This window comes from Coturnix japonica, chromosome 1 (assembly GCF_054131305.1).
Source record: "Coturnix japonica strain WE chromosome 1, WE-NBRP24, whole genome shotgun sequence".
NCBI lineage: Eukaryota > Metazoa > Chordata > Aves > Galliformes > Phasianidae > Coturnix > Coturnix japonica.
In genome coordinates, this window is record NC_140663.1 from 56,972,636 (window position 1) to 56,987,700 (window position 15,065).

General features: G+C 39.1%; 1 protein-coding gene across 2 annotated transcripts in view; it reads right to left on the reverse strand.

Annotated features, from left to right (window-relative positions):
* The window catches only part of PTN (pleiotrophin), a 67,895-nt gene extending 52,830 nt beyond the window's left edge, over positions 1–15,065 (reverse strand). Inside the window, exon 1 of one of the 2 annotated variants that reach the window (XM_015866610.3) lies at positions 14,736–15,065. The gene's annotated coding sequence lies outside the window, so the exon portion shown is untranslated. Of the gene's footprint in view, positions 1–7,672; positions 7,905–14,735 lie in introns of those variants that run through there. The other variant, XM_015866621.3, reaches the window with a different exon arrangement.

Below are 15,065 nucleotides of genomic sequence, written 5' to 3' on the forward strand. Positions count from 1 at the left end.
AGTGGCTGGCTGGGTCCTACAAGACCAGGCCAAGGCCTATCAGCTCGATGAAGCTTTTATCTTATGTAGCTGTGTGAATGGGAAAACAGGAAAGAGAATGAACTCTCAGATTTCTAAGGAACACCATAGCACCAGCCTCCTCTGACAGTCTGCAGACCATCTGCCATCAAATCAGCTAATTCCTCCACTTTCCTGCAGCACTGTCACAGAAGGAGCTATGCCTCTGATCTCCATTAGACATAGATCCATAACATAACCAGCTATTAAAAAGCTCCTAAAATCTTATGAATTGACAGTATGACACAAAGATAGATTTCCATGGAATCCAAATCACACACCTGCTAACAAATCAGCTCACTGCATCTCAGCAGCAGATCGTTTAGCCAGGAACAAACTGTTATTGTCAATGCAAACTGTCTTGTGATATTCTTAGTTACCAGTAAGGCACTTCACACATGAGTATGATTTCTTTTTCCTTTAAAAAGGGAAAATGAAATCATAATACATATATATATATTAAAAAAAAAAACAAAAAACCACAGCATAGACCATTAAATTCTGTTAGATACACCACACAGGCTGCAGGCAAGTGAAATGCAACCTTCCCACACACAACTCTGCAACTGCACATCATGCTGTCTGCATAATTTCTCCGGCCTTGGACCTCCACAAAACTGCGCTACTTATCCCACAGCACATACTCTGCATTCACATGGCCACATAGAGGAAACATGAAAAAGAAGAAATGATCTGTTGCCACCCCAGTTATCTCCATCATTCCCTACTAGTACACAACAAAGATTTCTTAAATGAGTCCTTCATCCCAGATTGCAGCCCTACCCGCTCTCCCAGGTTTGGCCCTGAGTATAGGGCACAGGAGCACAGCAGCTCTGCTGGCTTTACAATGGACTTTGGTCTAGAGATTATCTCTGTCTTGCCTTGGTTTTGTCATGGCACAGTATGTCAATTTTCTGTCCTCAGGTTTAGCATGCCTTGCATCTATCTGCTTTCACAGTCTTGTCTTGGGTACCACTTTCATCTGTTGTGATAGCTATGGCAGATGTCAAAGGAATCACAAATGCCAAACCCAAGTGATACAAGCTATATCCACTTTTTTTTCCTTAAAAAAAAAAAAAAAGCTGTCCAAATGGGCAGATGCTGATGTAACACCAAATGCTGTCACACACACATTACAGCCTCTACATGCTCAATTCTCAACTGAAGTTACAAGTTCTCAGGCCAAAACTTGTCACGTCTGACAGCATCCAGTTGCGAAATTAGCCCACGTGCAACAAAGTCATTTGAAATCAATATAAACAAGGACCTGAACTCATCTTTCCAGAGATTAATGGGCTACTGGTGAATTCTCAACTTCCTCTGCAGCATGTAGTAATTGCTGTCAGATCTTCTGCTATATTCTCCATTGCTTCCAAAGTTTATGAGTGCATTTTATTAGCCACAAAGAACAGCATGTTTCTTTTCTCTATGAAGAACTTCCTCAGTTTCAGAAGATCTGTTCAATCCGTCAGGATTACTTTGACACTTACTGTGCTTGTGACCTCGGTCCCTGTGATTTTCAAGTTCTACAAGTGTACCTTCTGTTCCCTCAGGCAAAGAGGAAAACAGGAGAATTAGACCAATGGCTGCTGTTGTTGCACCTCACACAGCTGCACACCATCTGTAAACCACATGTATTGAAAATGACCCTATAAGACAGACTAACGAATTCTCTTTTGGCCAAGGGGAACACTGGAGCAGCAGTGTACACTGGCATTACCAGTATGCTGATTTGACACCGTTGTGTCAACAGAGCTGTCAAATCCCACAGGCCTACGGCACAAAGCTCATGGCTCACCCCAGTGCCAGTAGGCCAGCGGTCTTTGTTGTTTCTACCTGTCAAATGAAAAAAAAATCTTTCCATTGAGCTCTGAGTCACTAAGCACACTGTTCCCTCCCCCACCAATTCCCTTAACTGTGCAGTTCAGTCCAGCAGCAATAGCAACTAGAATGTAGACCACAGGTGTGCTGTTAAGAAAAGTCAAGTTATCCAACTTCCAAAGCACAGTGGAGTACCATAAAAAAAAAAAAAACAAACAAACAAACAAAAAAAAACCAGACATCTTTTCCTCCTCATTCAACCTAAACAACAGTTTACTTTAAACAGAAACTACTTGTCACTCCTTGGGTTTTTTTCACTTGCCACATTCAGAGCCAATGTAGGCAAGTGATCTAAAAGCCTAGTCAGGGAGACACACCAAATCAGCTGTAACCTCAATTGGCTTCTGCTCCTGCTGATACTTTGTGTGCTACAGCAAAAGCCATAACACATTTAGAGCTGCATGGTGACAAGCAGTACTAAGCCTTTGTGCCCATTCATAGCACCCTACATAAAAGCCACTTGAGCTCATCAAGAATAAGAACGAGCTCTTTCTTAAGCCCAACCCAATCCAGTTAACAGGCTTATATGGAAATGCTGAGAGACAGGGCTTACAAGTGGCTATGGACCTAACTCACAAACAGTTTTTCTGAAAATTAAGGAAGTGTATGGCACTCAGATAAGACTCATAACCATCTCTTTCTTCTCTCTCTACTCTTTTACAGGAATAAAGGCAACAATACAAGGAAAAGCATAAATGACCTTTGCGATTAGTAATCATTACTAGTTGTATAAATCTTCTTCCACTTGCGTATCTACTTCTGTTGTGTATAAGAAAAAAATCCTGTTAAATACAGAAGTAACATTTCTGTCTTCCTTATCAGTTAACCTTCTAGTCCTATTCTTGGTATAAGCTTGTGTAAGTTGATTGGCTTCAGCTAGAGGTGCTAGTATCCGCTAAAATAGACAGAAGATGCACTCAAGTATGCTTGTTGTGGCACTACTTGGTGACAATACTGACTCTATCTGTGCAGAGAGATGCAAGCTGGGGAAGACATTGCTTCTGACATTTGTCTAAGAGCAAATGAGTGGGTGGATAAGCACAACCCTCACCACCGTGACCACAGACAGTGTGAGGTAGATCCAAAATGATGGATGCAAAAAAAGATGCCTGCCATTCAGAAAGCTGAAGATATGCTTTGGGATTCATTACTGAAAATAATAATAATAATAATAATAATAATAATAACTTAAAGGAAGCTGTAAGCTCAAAACTTTCATTTTACATTATAAGAAAAAAAATGGGGGGGAGGAGGGACAGGGGGAGGAGGTGAACACATCAGTTTTGTTCAGGATATTTTTGATTGTGGGAGCTAAATAAAAGACAGTAAGTATGAATGTTACTAACAGAATTTAATTTAAACATCCTCTATGAGATGTAGGGAGACTAAGTCAGCATCAGATTAATTGAACACAATCAGACTTAAGGGAAAATGGGCAGTTTTCACAGCATATTCCAACTTTGACAACATATTTGTTTCAAATATTTGTCCATTTACCACAGCTGGAAAGCATCAGGGCATAAAATTAGACATATGTGAGCGCAATCAGCTCACATTTCTGGTATCACAGTTTCCTGGAGCACAATTTTTTCAAGTGTTAATGATAAAAAAGGCAGTAGCCCAGAAGGGATTAATGACAAACTATATAGCAAATACAAATCACAGTAAACCTATTTGATATTTATATTACATATGTATGCATATTTATAGATGTATTTAGTTACTTTGATGGAATTAAATTGTGCCTTTAACTCATTCAAAGCTTGCAAAAGAGTAGTTTGTCTTAAACAATAGAAAACTGACTCAGGAACTGGGGCCAAATTTCTAGACTGATTTCCAAAAGAAGAAAGAATTACCACAGTTACAATGTATTTCCATCGGATGAAATTGTAGTATTCTCTCTCATTTTTTTGGAACCCGCACTCTATCATGCCTGGGAGATTGTTGCCAGTCCTAAGAGAACCAGACTTCAAGTACAATATTTAAGAGTCACTTCCTTATTAAAGGAAATATTGAAGGAAACAGGAAGAATGAGAGGACTGAGCACAGATATTACGAAAGGATGCCAAACTGCAATTGCTGATTATACTATTATACTTCTGGCCACTCAGAAAAAGTGGGAAGGAATGACAAAGAATTTATCCACTCACCCAGTGCCCTTAAGAAAAATAAATAAATATATGGAAATCCAGCCCAAGTGAAACTAATGGAAGAGAACAACTCTGGCAGCTGAGATGTAAAATGGAGATCAAAAGGTCCAAGAGCAAGGTTGAGGAACAAGGAGGCAAACACATAGTGACAAGTAATAAGGCATTCCTTAAGCACATGGGAAAGTGGAACACCAGAAAATCTGGTGGGACCTGAAAACTACCAGAATGCGAAGAATTCACTTAGGGAAGAAAAGAAGATTGCAGAGAAGCTAAATGGCTACTCTGGTTCAGTTTTCAGTTCAAAGCAGGCAACAGAGATGCATGCCCTAAAGTTATACAAGAAATGAGCTTCAGGCAAAACTACCAGGTAAAGTTAGGGAAAATAAAACAAAACAAACAGTTTAGGAAATTTGATTGCACTGTTTTTCATAAAGATGAATCACATCCCTAATTTCCAATAATCCTCTAAAAATCCTGGCTACTCATCACTAGATGTAAGTTGCTTAGATTTCCAGACTTTGAAAAAAGCTATTAGGATAACTTAGTAAACAAAGGATAAGAGATAAGGTCCATTATTCTTTTAGTATTAGTCAAGCAACTGAGAATCCCATGTCAAGAACAATATTAAGTTCTTTGTATAGAAGGGTGGTAGTGTCTGGAGAATCAGCCTAGGACCAGTATTGATGTATGCATTTATGTAGCATTTGAAAGGAATAATGAAAATGAAGGTAGTGAGCTGTACTGCTCATACAAAACAGACTGGTCCTAAATATGGAAGTCCTTGTCCTCTCTCATAATTATCCAAGCAACTGGATAACACAAATATCAGAAAAAAGATCACAATGGACACTGAATCTTTCAGAAAATGCTTAGCTTTCAATTTCTTCTCCTCATTGTCTTTTAATGTATGCATATTATACTTCACTTCTTGTTAGACATCATGATCATCCGAAAGTCATAAATAAATAGTATCATGGGACATAGCAAAAGCTTGCTGTAACTAGTCTTTCTATGTCAGTAGAGATAGACACCCTGGGCAGCTTGATATAGTGGGTGGCAAACCTGACCACAGTAGACGGTTGGAGCTGGATGCACTTTAAGGTCTCTCTAATCCAAACCGTTCTGTGATTCTATGAATACAGGACTCTAATTATGGTTTCCATTCTCTCAGTACCCATTAAATACTATACACATTCACACACAGACTAGATTATCACTGACCTGAAATAGAAATCCTGGTTTCAGTAACTAAAGAATTTCCATGTAAAAATATGGGAGAAAAGAAGATTGCAGAGAAGCTAAATGGTTACTCTGGTTCAGTTTTCAGTTCAAAGCAGGCAACAGAGATGTGAAATATTTGAGGTTCAAATTTTATTGTTACACCTAACTTACTATTCACAAACTTTTCCTGCTTTAGGTTTTTTTTTTGTTTGTTTCAGAATTCCCTATTAAAATGAGAAATTCCCACCTACAATTACTTGAGAAATCTCAACTGGCATAATCCCAGCTAGAGCTGGAGCCTTATTGCACATGCTGGAAGTGTCAATACAGAAAGAAAGGAAGTTGTCATTTATAGTACGTGTTGTGCAATTGGAAAGTCTAAAGTTAGATAACACATTTGTGAGTTATCTCTACAGTTTGGAAAGTATCTCCAAACTGAGAGAGGCTTCTGATATGTATGTAAAGCACAGTACTGGGGTAAAGCAGCTACATATGTATTTTTTTCTGCATTAAAAATGCTCAGTCTCCATATCCACTCAATCTACTGCTGCTGTGCTTAGCACAAGGGAGAGTTTCAATTACAGGACTACTTCTTGGTAGATATAAATAATTCAAACTAAACAACGGTACACAGCAATTAAATGAGAATACATGCTGTAATATTCTACCATCGCTTCTCAGTCCTTTCCTTGTACAGCAGTATTCAAAGTCCAGCCTTTTACAAGAACTTTCACAGATATCAGCTGCATTTGGGCACAGATGAGGAGACAAAGGAAGGCCAGGATCATTTTTCACTTTATGCTATTGAATAAATGGATATATTTGTAAATATTATCTCAATTGCACAATATTGAAATGTTCCAATTTTGTAAATAGCCTCAAAGTAATTTTCTAGGTCGAAATTATGAGTAGGAGAAAGGAGTTTCACCCACCTTTCACTATCCTGTTTAAACCTTGTATATTCTGATCACAAAACTATTACCAATTCTGCAGTTTGTTAGGGGCTCCCCGCTTCGCCACACTCTGGATTTCATGCGGCTTTACAAAACCACTTCAAATGTTAAACAAAGAAGCTTTCTCCCTTCAAAGGTAAAAACTGAAACAGAGGCTGTTCTCAGTGGGCAGACGGCAAGTCCACTTCTCTTCAGGTGTAAGTCTGAACCTTTCAGCGCTAAAAGGTATGCCGTGACAGGTTTGAGCAATGGCTTATGCTTGGCCCACAGTATGTTGAAGTTATTACACAGTTATTAATGTTGATGGTCAGAAATTTCCAACAGAAAGTCTTCGTTACTAATGCTGATGTACTGAAGTTTACATTAGCTCTCCAGTAGTTCAACTTCTAACATAAAATGCTTACGTAGTTCATGGATAAGCAGATTTTCAGAATGATATAAAGTGAGACTGTGAAAGGCCCCACAATAAAAATACTGTTCTGAAAATTATCACAAGAGATTTTGTCCCAACCCACACCTAAAGGTGTGCATGTAAACATGTACAGTATCAGAAGAAACTTCTATTTGAGCTGTGTTAATCTTCTAGATTACGACATTGATTCAGCGAAGGTTTCAAACCCATCTTTACATTTCTTTGTCTAAGTAATCCCCTTGTTCTCCGTGAAATAACTCATGACACACAAAGCTGTAGTAATGCATAAGATTTGCAAAGATTTTAGTTTAAATTACAAGTGACTGAGAGAATAGACTGAACTCTCTTAAGACACTGACACACCCCTATAATCCAAATGTCCACTCAGTAATAATGAGCTGAATACGCAAATTAAACTCAGACTCCCATTAAAAGCCAGGTGAGCGGAGCTACCTTTTCCTCCTTCATCACCCCATAAAGTCGGTTTCTATACTATTTTGCCAGTACAGGGAAATTCTTAGATGCCAGATTCAACATAGCTACCCTTATTTTCACAATCCATAGTCCCTGCAACTTCTTATAAATCCTCTGCTGGTGGAGGATTTGTTGATGATTATTAGCAGAAGAAAAAGTGAGAGCAATGTTTAGGCTCCCCTAAATTCAGTAGGTTTTTGGCCAAACATACAGTGACTGGCTCCCCAAGAGCTTTTCTTTTTTCCTTCCTTTTGCTGCCTGAGTAAGCCTAGAAGAGGAGGCAGCTTGCAGCCCGGCAAGTATGCTAATGCCATATCAAACTAACTGCCATGCCAACAGCAATCACACACACGCCTGCTCGCACATTTCTGCCAAATAATCACTTAAGCAAACATCAACTACGGAGATTAGCGAAAGCATCTGACAACATGCAAATCAGGCAAGAAACATGGACTGAAGGAACAGCTTAACAGAGTGAGGATTTAATAAGTGAAATGTGAGGAAGTTCCTGGATCAAAACTTACTGTGTTTCTGGAAGATTTCAGAAAATCCTTTGTTGGCCTTGGAGGGACAGCTAGTAGATTTTTTTTCCACTCCTTAGTCCCTACTGCATATCAGCTGCACCCAGGCAGGCTTCTAATAAAAGCAAATGACTCTTTCTCAGACAAAAACATCTTTGTGACCTCTGGGAACACAGCAATCCAAACAACCAAGCAAGCAGTCAGGTGGCACAAACTACTGGGAAGCAATCAGAGTATCTCAGAGGCCTTTCGTCAGCATCAGAAGCAAACTAAGACTCCATAATAGATGACTGGTTTTTTGTGAAAAAAATCAAAGGCAAACCACCTTAGGTAGACCAACAAGTTCAAACTATTTTCCTACTAAACTTAAGGCAGATTATCAGAAAAAGTCATTTCATTTACCTTTTACCTACTAAAATGTACACCACTCCAAATGCACTCAATGAAAGCAATGTTTCTGCTGCAAGAAATATGAGAACAGTCACTACTTTTCATCAGCATTATTACACATTTAAGAATTTATCAGTCAAATAAATATATAAACATGCTTTCTAAATTTTAGGCTGAATTCTATAGCCAATCTTCAGAAGAAGTTCTTGCTGAAGCCTCAACTTTGTCTGAATAATGATTGGAGGATGTGTTCCAGTATTAGTATTCATCTTCACTTAACAGGAAGAATATGATTTAGTGAGCTGGAAAAGATCTGAGTATGGAAACAGAAGTTCAGTTGTCCCAAAACAGACAGAGATGAACTGCCAAAATACTGCAGGGACAGCATTGTAATAGAGATGCCATCTTTCTTACTGGTTACATCCAAGTCCCCTCCTGTACCACTTTCAAAAAAAAATATATATATATATACACATATATATATGTAAAAGATGTATATACATATACATATACGTCTTTAACATCTAGAAAAGTACCTAGAAGAGCACAGTAGACACCTTAACAGGTATTTTGAGCAAATAACACTTTTCCCTTTGTTGTTTGCAGGACATCATAAGACTGTTAAAAACAAACAAACAAACAAACAAAAACTCAATAAAATACTTGTTTTTATTAAAAAGATTTTGATATGGAACTACCTATATTTCTGTCACGGATTCTCTAGACTGTAGGCCTTCTATTTCAGACTACAGAAAGGCATGTACGTTTGTGTCACATTCCTAGGGTTGTTCTGCACTTTGAGGTACATAACGTGTGAAAGGTAGAGCGGAATGAATGGATAAAGAGCCACGTTTTACCAACAATATAGCTGAAACAAGGTTCCTTAACTTCAGTAGTCATCTTTGGATGGCAATGAATTAATTCAATTTTCCCCAGGACTCCAAGAGACATAATCCAAGAACAAAATAGATGTATGCCTGACATTCCGTAGAACTGAATTTGAGAAGACAATTCAAGTCACATTTATTGTTTGTGATCAGATAAGAACATCCTGACTTCCATAGGTATCTATATGTTTACTGCTTGTTTCATCAAAGAATTCTTCATGTCTTGAAAGAATACCTGTTGAACATGATTACCTAGTTTTTACCTTTCTAATCCCTAGGGACAGTCTAATGCAACAGGCTATGAAGGTAGCAAATAGGATGATGAAGTCAGCAGCAAAGTGGTCTGTTCTCCTTTACAGGCTTGTAAGGAAGAGACAAACTGTCCACTCCAGCCTAAAAAATAAACTTTTTCAACCTTGCTGCTTACGTGGTGCCTGTCTCTACCACCAGCTGGACCAGCCCCACTAAGACCCAAGAGTATTATCACAGGTAAAGAGGGGCTTGTTGAAGGAAAGAAGAGCACACACTTAGCCTCCTCCTTCTTCTCAGTTGTTCTGCTGCTGTTTTACTCCTGCTGCTAAATGGAAAACTTGTACTGACGGTGGGTTGCTCCAATAGTATTTGGAGACAGCAAAAAAATCAATTTCAATTACAATATTGCCTAGCTGCAGACCTGTGCCAAAACAGGAATTTGGACTGAAGTATTAGAGAATTTCTCTTTATCTTCCCTCCCTACAGGAACCTGAAAAGGTTATCATGTACGATTAAACAAGGGAAGTTTACAAGAATCATGGGAAGTCTACAGAAACTTAATGCGGAAGGGCAGTTTTTGTAACATGTTTGTGGAACATTCAATGAGCTTCAGTAGCGCTGGCGGGCTTCGGAGGAGTGAGGTCCATTTTAATATTGTGCTTCCTTGTTTATTAAATGATGATGAACTGGAGTCCCAAGCATTATTTAATTTCAGAAGCTATTTTTATCAGAAAATCTCCAATTCTTGAGGCATTCTTCCACTCTGCCTGTACCCCTCCTTTGCAGCTGCCACTGAATCAATCACATTCACCGAGCAATGTGTCAGATTTTACTCAGCATAAGGAAATCAGATTTTGCCTCATGTGGAATTAACTCCACTCCTCACCTCCTGAGGTTGATGTAGAGAAAACAGAATCTGCTATTCAAGGAAGGCAAGGAAAGGCAGAGGCTTTTGGAGAGGAGGAGGAGGCAGGGTGTGAAATCACCTGACTGCATCAGTAATGCATCCAGCTTTTTTATATTCGCATTCCCTCTTCTCATCTTCCATGAAAGTGCCTATGGCTGTGTTCTTTCAACCTTTGCTCTGAAAGATGTTAAAAAGCAGTCTGCAAGATTATTTCAGTCACTCTCACATATAAAAGCAAGCAGAGAAGTTAGAAAGGTCTTTAAAAAAAAAAAAAAAAAAGCACCACCTCTCCCCCAACATTCAACTATTCATATTTTATTATAAACACAAATCATCATGGTGCCACTGCAGGAGGTACTGCCAAATATTTTAAATAGTTCAATGATTCAATTCTTTGGAATAACTTAAGGTTTGAGTGCATTGGTCAGTAGAGTGTCTAATTTCATAAAAACCCTTTCTAGCATCTTAGGATAAGCCTCTACTGAAAAACTGATCTACTTTCATACTATCATGTCAAACATCACCCACAACAAGATGTTTTATGCCTTGAAGGTCCTTGTTTTTTTACTAGTAAAAAGACTATTGAAGCTTGAATAGGGTCTGAAAAGTAATAATGAATTTGGCATCATAGATGCAGCTCTTCTGGCAACATGGAGCAAACAAAATTTTAAGCAGCAAATTCCATACTGACTGCCAACTCTTATTTCATATATTAGATCAAGTCAATGTTAAAAATAGTGAGATAAAAGAGTTCCTCCAGTTCATGACAACCTCAGCTGATACAAGATCAATGGTTTTCAAAGCATATTTAATTATATAAAATTAAAAACAAACAAACAAACAAAAAGAGGACAAAACACACACAAAACACAATAAAAACAACACAACAAAACACTCATCTACTTGTTTTTATTTAGTTTGTATTACTGTTGGCACAAATAGCATCATTTGGCATTTAAGAAGCCTTCTCTGAGCTTGCTTGGTTGATGTTGTGTCAATCCACAGATACAGTTGCATTGCTTCTCACCCAACTAATAAAGCTCTGCGGGCTATTGTGATAAAATGCAAAACTTCCCCATTACAGTAAACATTGCTCACTCCCTTTGTTTCATTTTCCCACTTTCCTGCTGGAGAGAGCTGATGTGAGAGGACAGACACAGATTTCCCCCAAATCTCCTGAAATGCATATTGAATATCTGACAATGCCCACTTTTCTGTTTTCCTCTGCATGGCTCCATCAGAGAGAACTCCCTATGCATTCAAAGGAGCACAATAGATAATGATTTCCAAAGCATTAACTTGGAGCTATTGAGACTTAGATGTTTTCAAATACATCTATTGTGTACAAAAGATTCTAGATTACCCCAGTTACTCTAGAAGACTCTTTTTTCCCTTTCTCAAAACATCCATTCCTTGAACCATCCCTGGAGTGCATTATTGGGGCTGATTCCTTAGTGCAGCGAGTTCCATCAGTCAAAGCTCAACAGATTCAAATAATATCAGGATATGGATATAAATTAGTGAGACAGACCCTAAATAGTTTTGACAGGTTTAGTAAGTATATATAGCGACACAGAATGCTATTCCTGCTGTCAGACATCAATATGTAGACAGAAGATTGGGGGCACCATGGAAACTCAGTGACATAAGAGTGGTATTGATTGGACAGAAAATGAGGCTGCAATTTAAGCTTAAGGCTGCCAGTGATGCCAAGAATGGAGAATGACCTCCAGCAGTGAATTTTCAGCATAAGCTCCCTGTGAACGAGCCAGTCCAAGAAGGATAAATCAGGGACAATCTCACCAGGGATATGGGTCGACCAAATGCAGACTACCCTAAGCAGATGAGAATCACTGTGTGTGTGCGTGCGTTACAGTGACCTAGTTTGTTCAAAGACAGCATTTTGAATGGTTTATTATAAAGAGACTTGAAACAAAGAGACTTCCTCAATTAAAGTCCTGAAATGAATCCTCTCAATGAAAATGCTTTTGATACACTGATCAGCAAGAGGTTGTAAATATCGAAGCAAAGCTTGCATTGTTAAAAACCAGTTCCCACAGAAAACACCACTGTTACAGTATAGGTAATGAGGCCCCCTGAACAGAGCGTTAAGTTGCATGAGCAATGTCCATTCCAAACCTAATGCCCCAGTGTTCTACTTGAACATACAATAATCCTATTTCCTGCTGCAAAAAAAAAATGCACTCAAATAGAGCAAGAGTTGAGTGACTGTAAAAGACTTTTTAATTATCATCTGAGGACTCTGGAATAACCGCCCCTAACATGAAAAAGAAACATATGACTTGAAAAAGAAGAACCATGCTGGAACCATGAATGTCACAAGTCAGCTAAGTAATAAAACACGCCAGCAAGGAAAAGATGAACCTACGCAAAACATACATTAGCACAGGTGAGTCCTTAGTGCCAGTTGGAGTGTAGTGGAATACAGGTATATGGTACCAGGATACCACTATGTTTTATATTACTGTAGCCAAACCAACATAGCTGGCAAAGATATATCAGCTACAGAGTGAATCTCAAAGAACTGTTGATTAGCAGCGGGATAACTGCAAGAAGTATGCTTTAGTCAGGCCGTCTCTGCACTACAGACCAAGAATAACCTGTTGGCAGAAGAAATATTTGTTGCTAACTTCCATTTTTTAATCTTAGATTTTGCTTTGAAGCATGCTAAAATCAGTAAGCTTCTCTCCTTCAATTTCACCCAAAGCTCCATAAGTAATGGATAATAAGTAATATATATATAATATATATATATATATATATTATATATATATATATATATATATATATATATATTATACATATAATATATATATAATATATATATATTATATATAATATATATATATTATATTATAATATATTACTATATATTATAATATAATATATATATATAATATATATATATATTATATTATATATAATAATATATAATATATATTATATATATATATTATATATATTATATATATAATATATAATAAGTAATAACTCATCAAAGAGTTCAGTGTAAGCTGGAGATGGGTATATTAGATCCTTAGATCCCCTCATTTTCCTTCTCTTTAAGGAAAAACCTCTGAATTACACAGCAGGTTTTTTGTTGCTGAGGCTTTTTTGTTTGTTAGTTTTGTTTGTCATTTCCAATGAAGTACCTTCTCCACTCACTTCTACATTTTCACCTCTATACCAAATTAATAGTTTTTGTCACAGATATTCACATTCCCTTATCCTTTCATAGGTTATTCTTTTCAGAGTTTTTTTTTTTTTTTTTTTTTTTTTCTGTTTTATTTCCAGGCTGTTTCTTTTCAGGGAGGAAACAGAAATACATTTGGAAAAAAAAAAAAGAAAAAAAAAAAAGAAAAAAAAAAAGAAAAAAAGAATAAGTTTGCTTTGTACACCAGCTCAAGCACATCGTCTTGAAAACATAAAGCACAAGAATTTCTTTACCATGACTTTTCTTGTACCTTTCCCTCCTCCCTCTGTTCCTTCTCTATTGCTCCCTAATGCAACCAAAGTTATACACTTACTCTGTTGACCAAAACATTGAACTTCTTTGCTAAAAGCTTAGAATAGTCGTGGCCAAAGGGTAACAAAGGAAATGACAGCAAGTTCAAGAGCTGATGGTAGTATTCTTCCACTGTACTACAAGCCATTTAGAGTAAATAGGATCTACTTTAAAAACATACCACTATCCATAGCTGCAGGGTTATCTCACAGAGAAGGATTTAACACGTTGCAAACGTTTCCACAATGCTCCTAAGAACCAGTTAGTCTATACTGTAATCCAGCTTCAGAGTAAACTGCTGAACTAACACACAGTAGGCATTCACAACCAAAGTGGATCACTTGCCATGCAGAAGAGATAGGTATATGACACCCACTGGCTATATAAAAAGTGTGGGAGAATCCGTTTTCTGAATAGAAGAAAACTGTATTTTTAATGGGACTTTCTCCCCACCCATCCCTCCAGAAGAAAGTGAACACAAACTAACAACAGTAGCTATAAATAAATCAGCACTAGTTAGATTCAGTTGTTTCACCGGGAGAAAAGTAGAAATAAGGCTAAGTACAACGGAAAATATAATAGCAATAGAGAGTAGTGCTCAGGCCGACGGTACAATGCAACCTCGGTTATCCAGTCTCAGTCGGGACACTTCTGGCACAGAGCACCTGAAAGCTGCAGGAGTTCTGCTGCCCTGGAATCACTGCTCCCCTTCTGTCCTCTCAAATTGGATCAGCCAGAGAACTCCTGTTCCCTTCTCTGCTGTGTCACGTCCCCTCACCACCCCTCTCCTTCTTTATCCTCTTTATCGCTCCCACATCCCGACACATCCCCATCCCGAATCGAGCGGCCAAACCCACGTGCGATCCCGAAGCACCCCACTACCCCAGAGCAACCCCAGACTTCAGCCCCAACCTGCCCCTCTGCCAGGTGTTCCCCAATCACCCCCGGGGCGGGGAGATCAGAGGAGACAAGGAAGTATCAGGGAGAGTCCCCGGGAGCGGGGTGAGAGGGGGAAGCGCTTCGCATCTCGCCCGAAGGAGCGGGCTCGGGGAGCAGCGTCCCTCTGGCAGCCCCTGGCAGCCCTCGCCGTCCCCTCGGACTTACTTCGGGCGGCGAGAAGCGCTTCTCCCGCAGCAGTAAGGGGCGAGCCGCGAGCGTCCCTGGTGCGCGTCGGGTGCTGCTGGTGCTGCGGGTGCTGCCGGCGATGCGGCTCCGCTTCCCCACGGACCTTCGACTCACTCCCCTCTTCTCCCGCGCCCCGTCTCTCTCTCCCGCTGGAGATTTCTTCCCTGAGATTTTTATACTGGAGGCAGGGAACCTGATCCTCGCTTTGACTCGACAGAGCCCGGGCTGCGGCGAGCCGCCGAGAGGAGGGAGGCAGAGGCAGGCGGGCGCCGGGGCAGAGCTAGCGGCCGCGCTGCCCCCTCGTGTGAT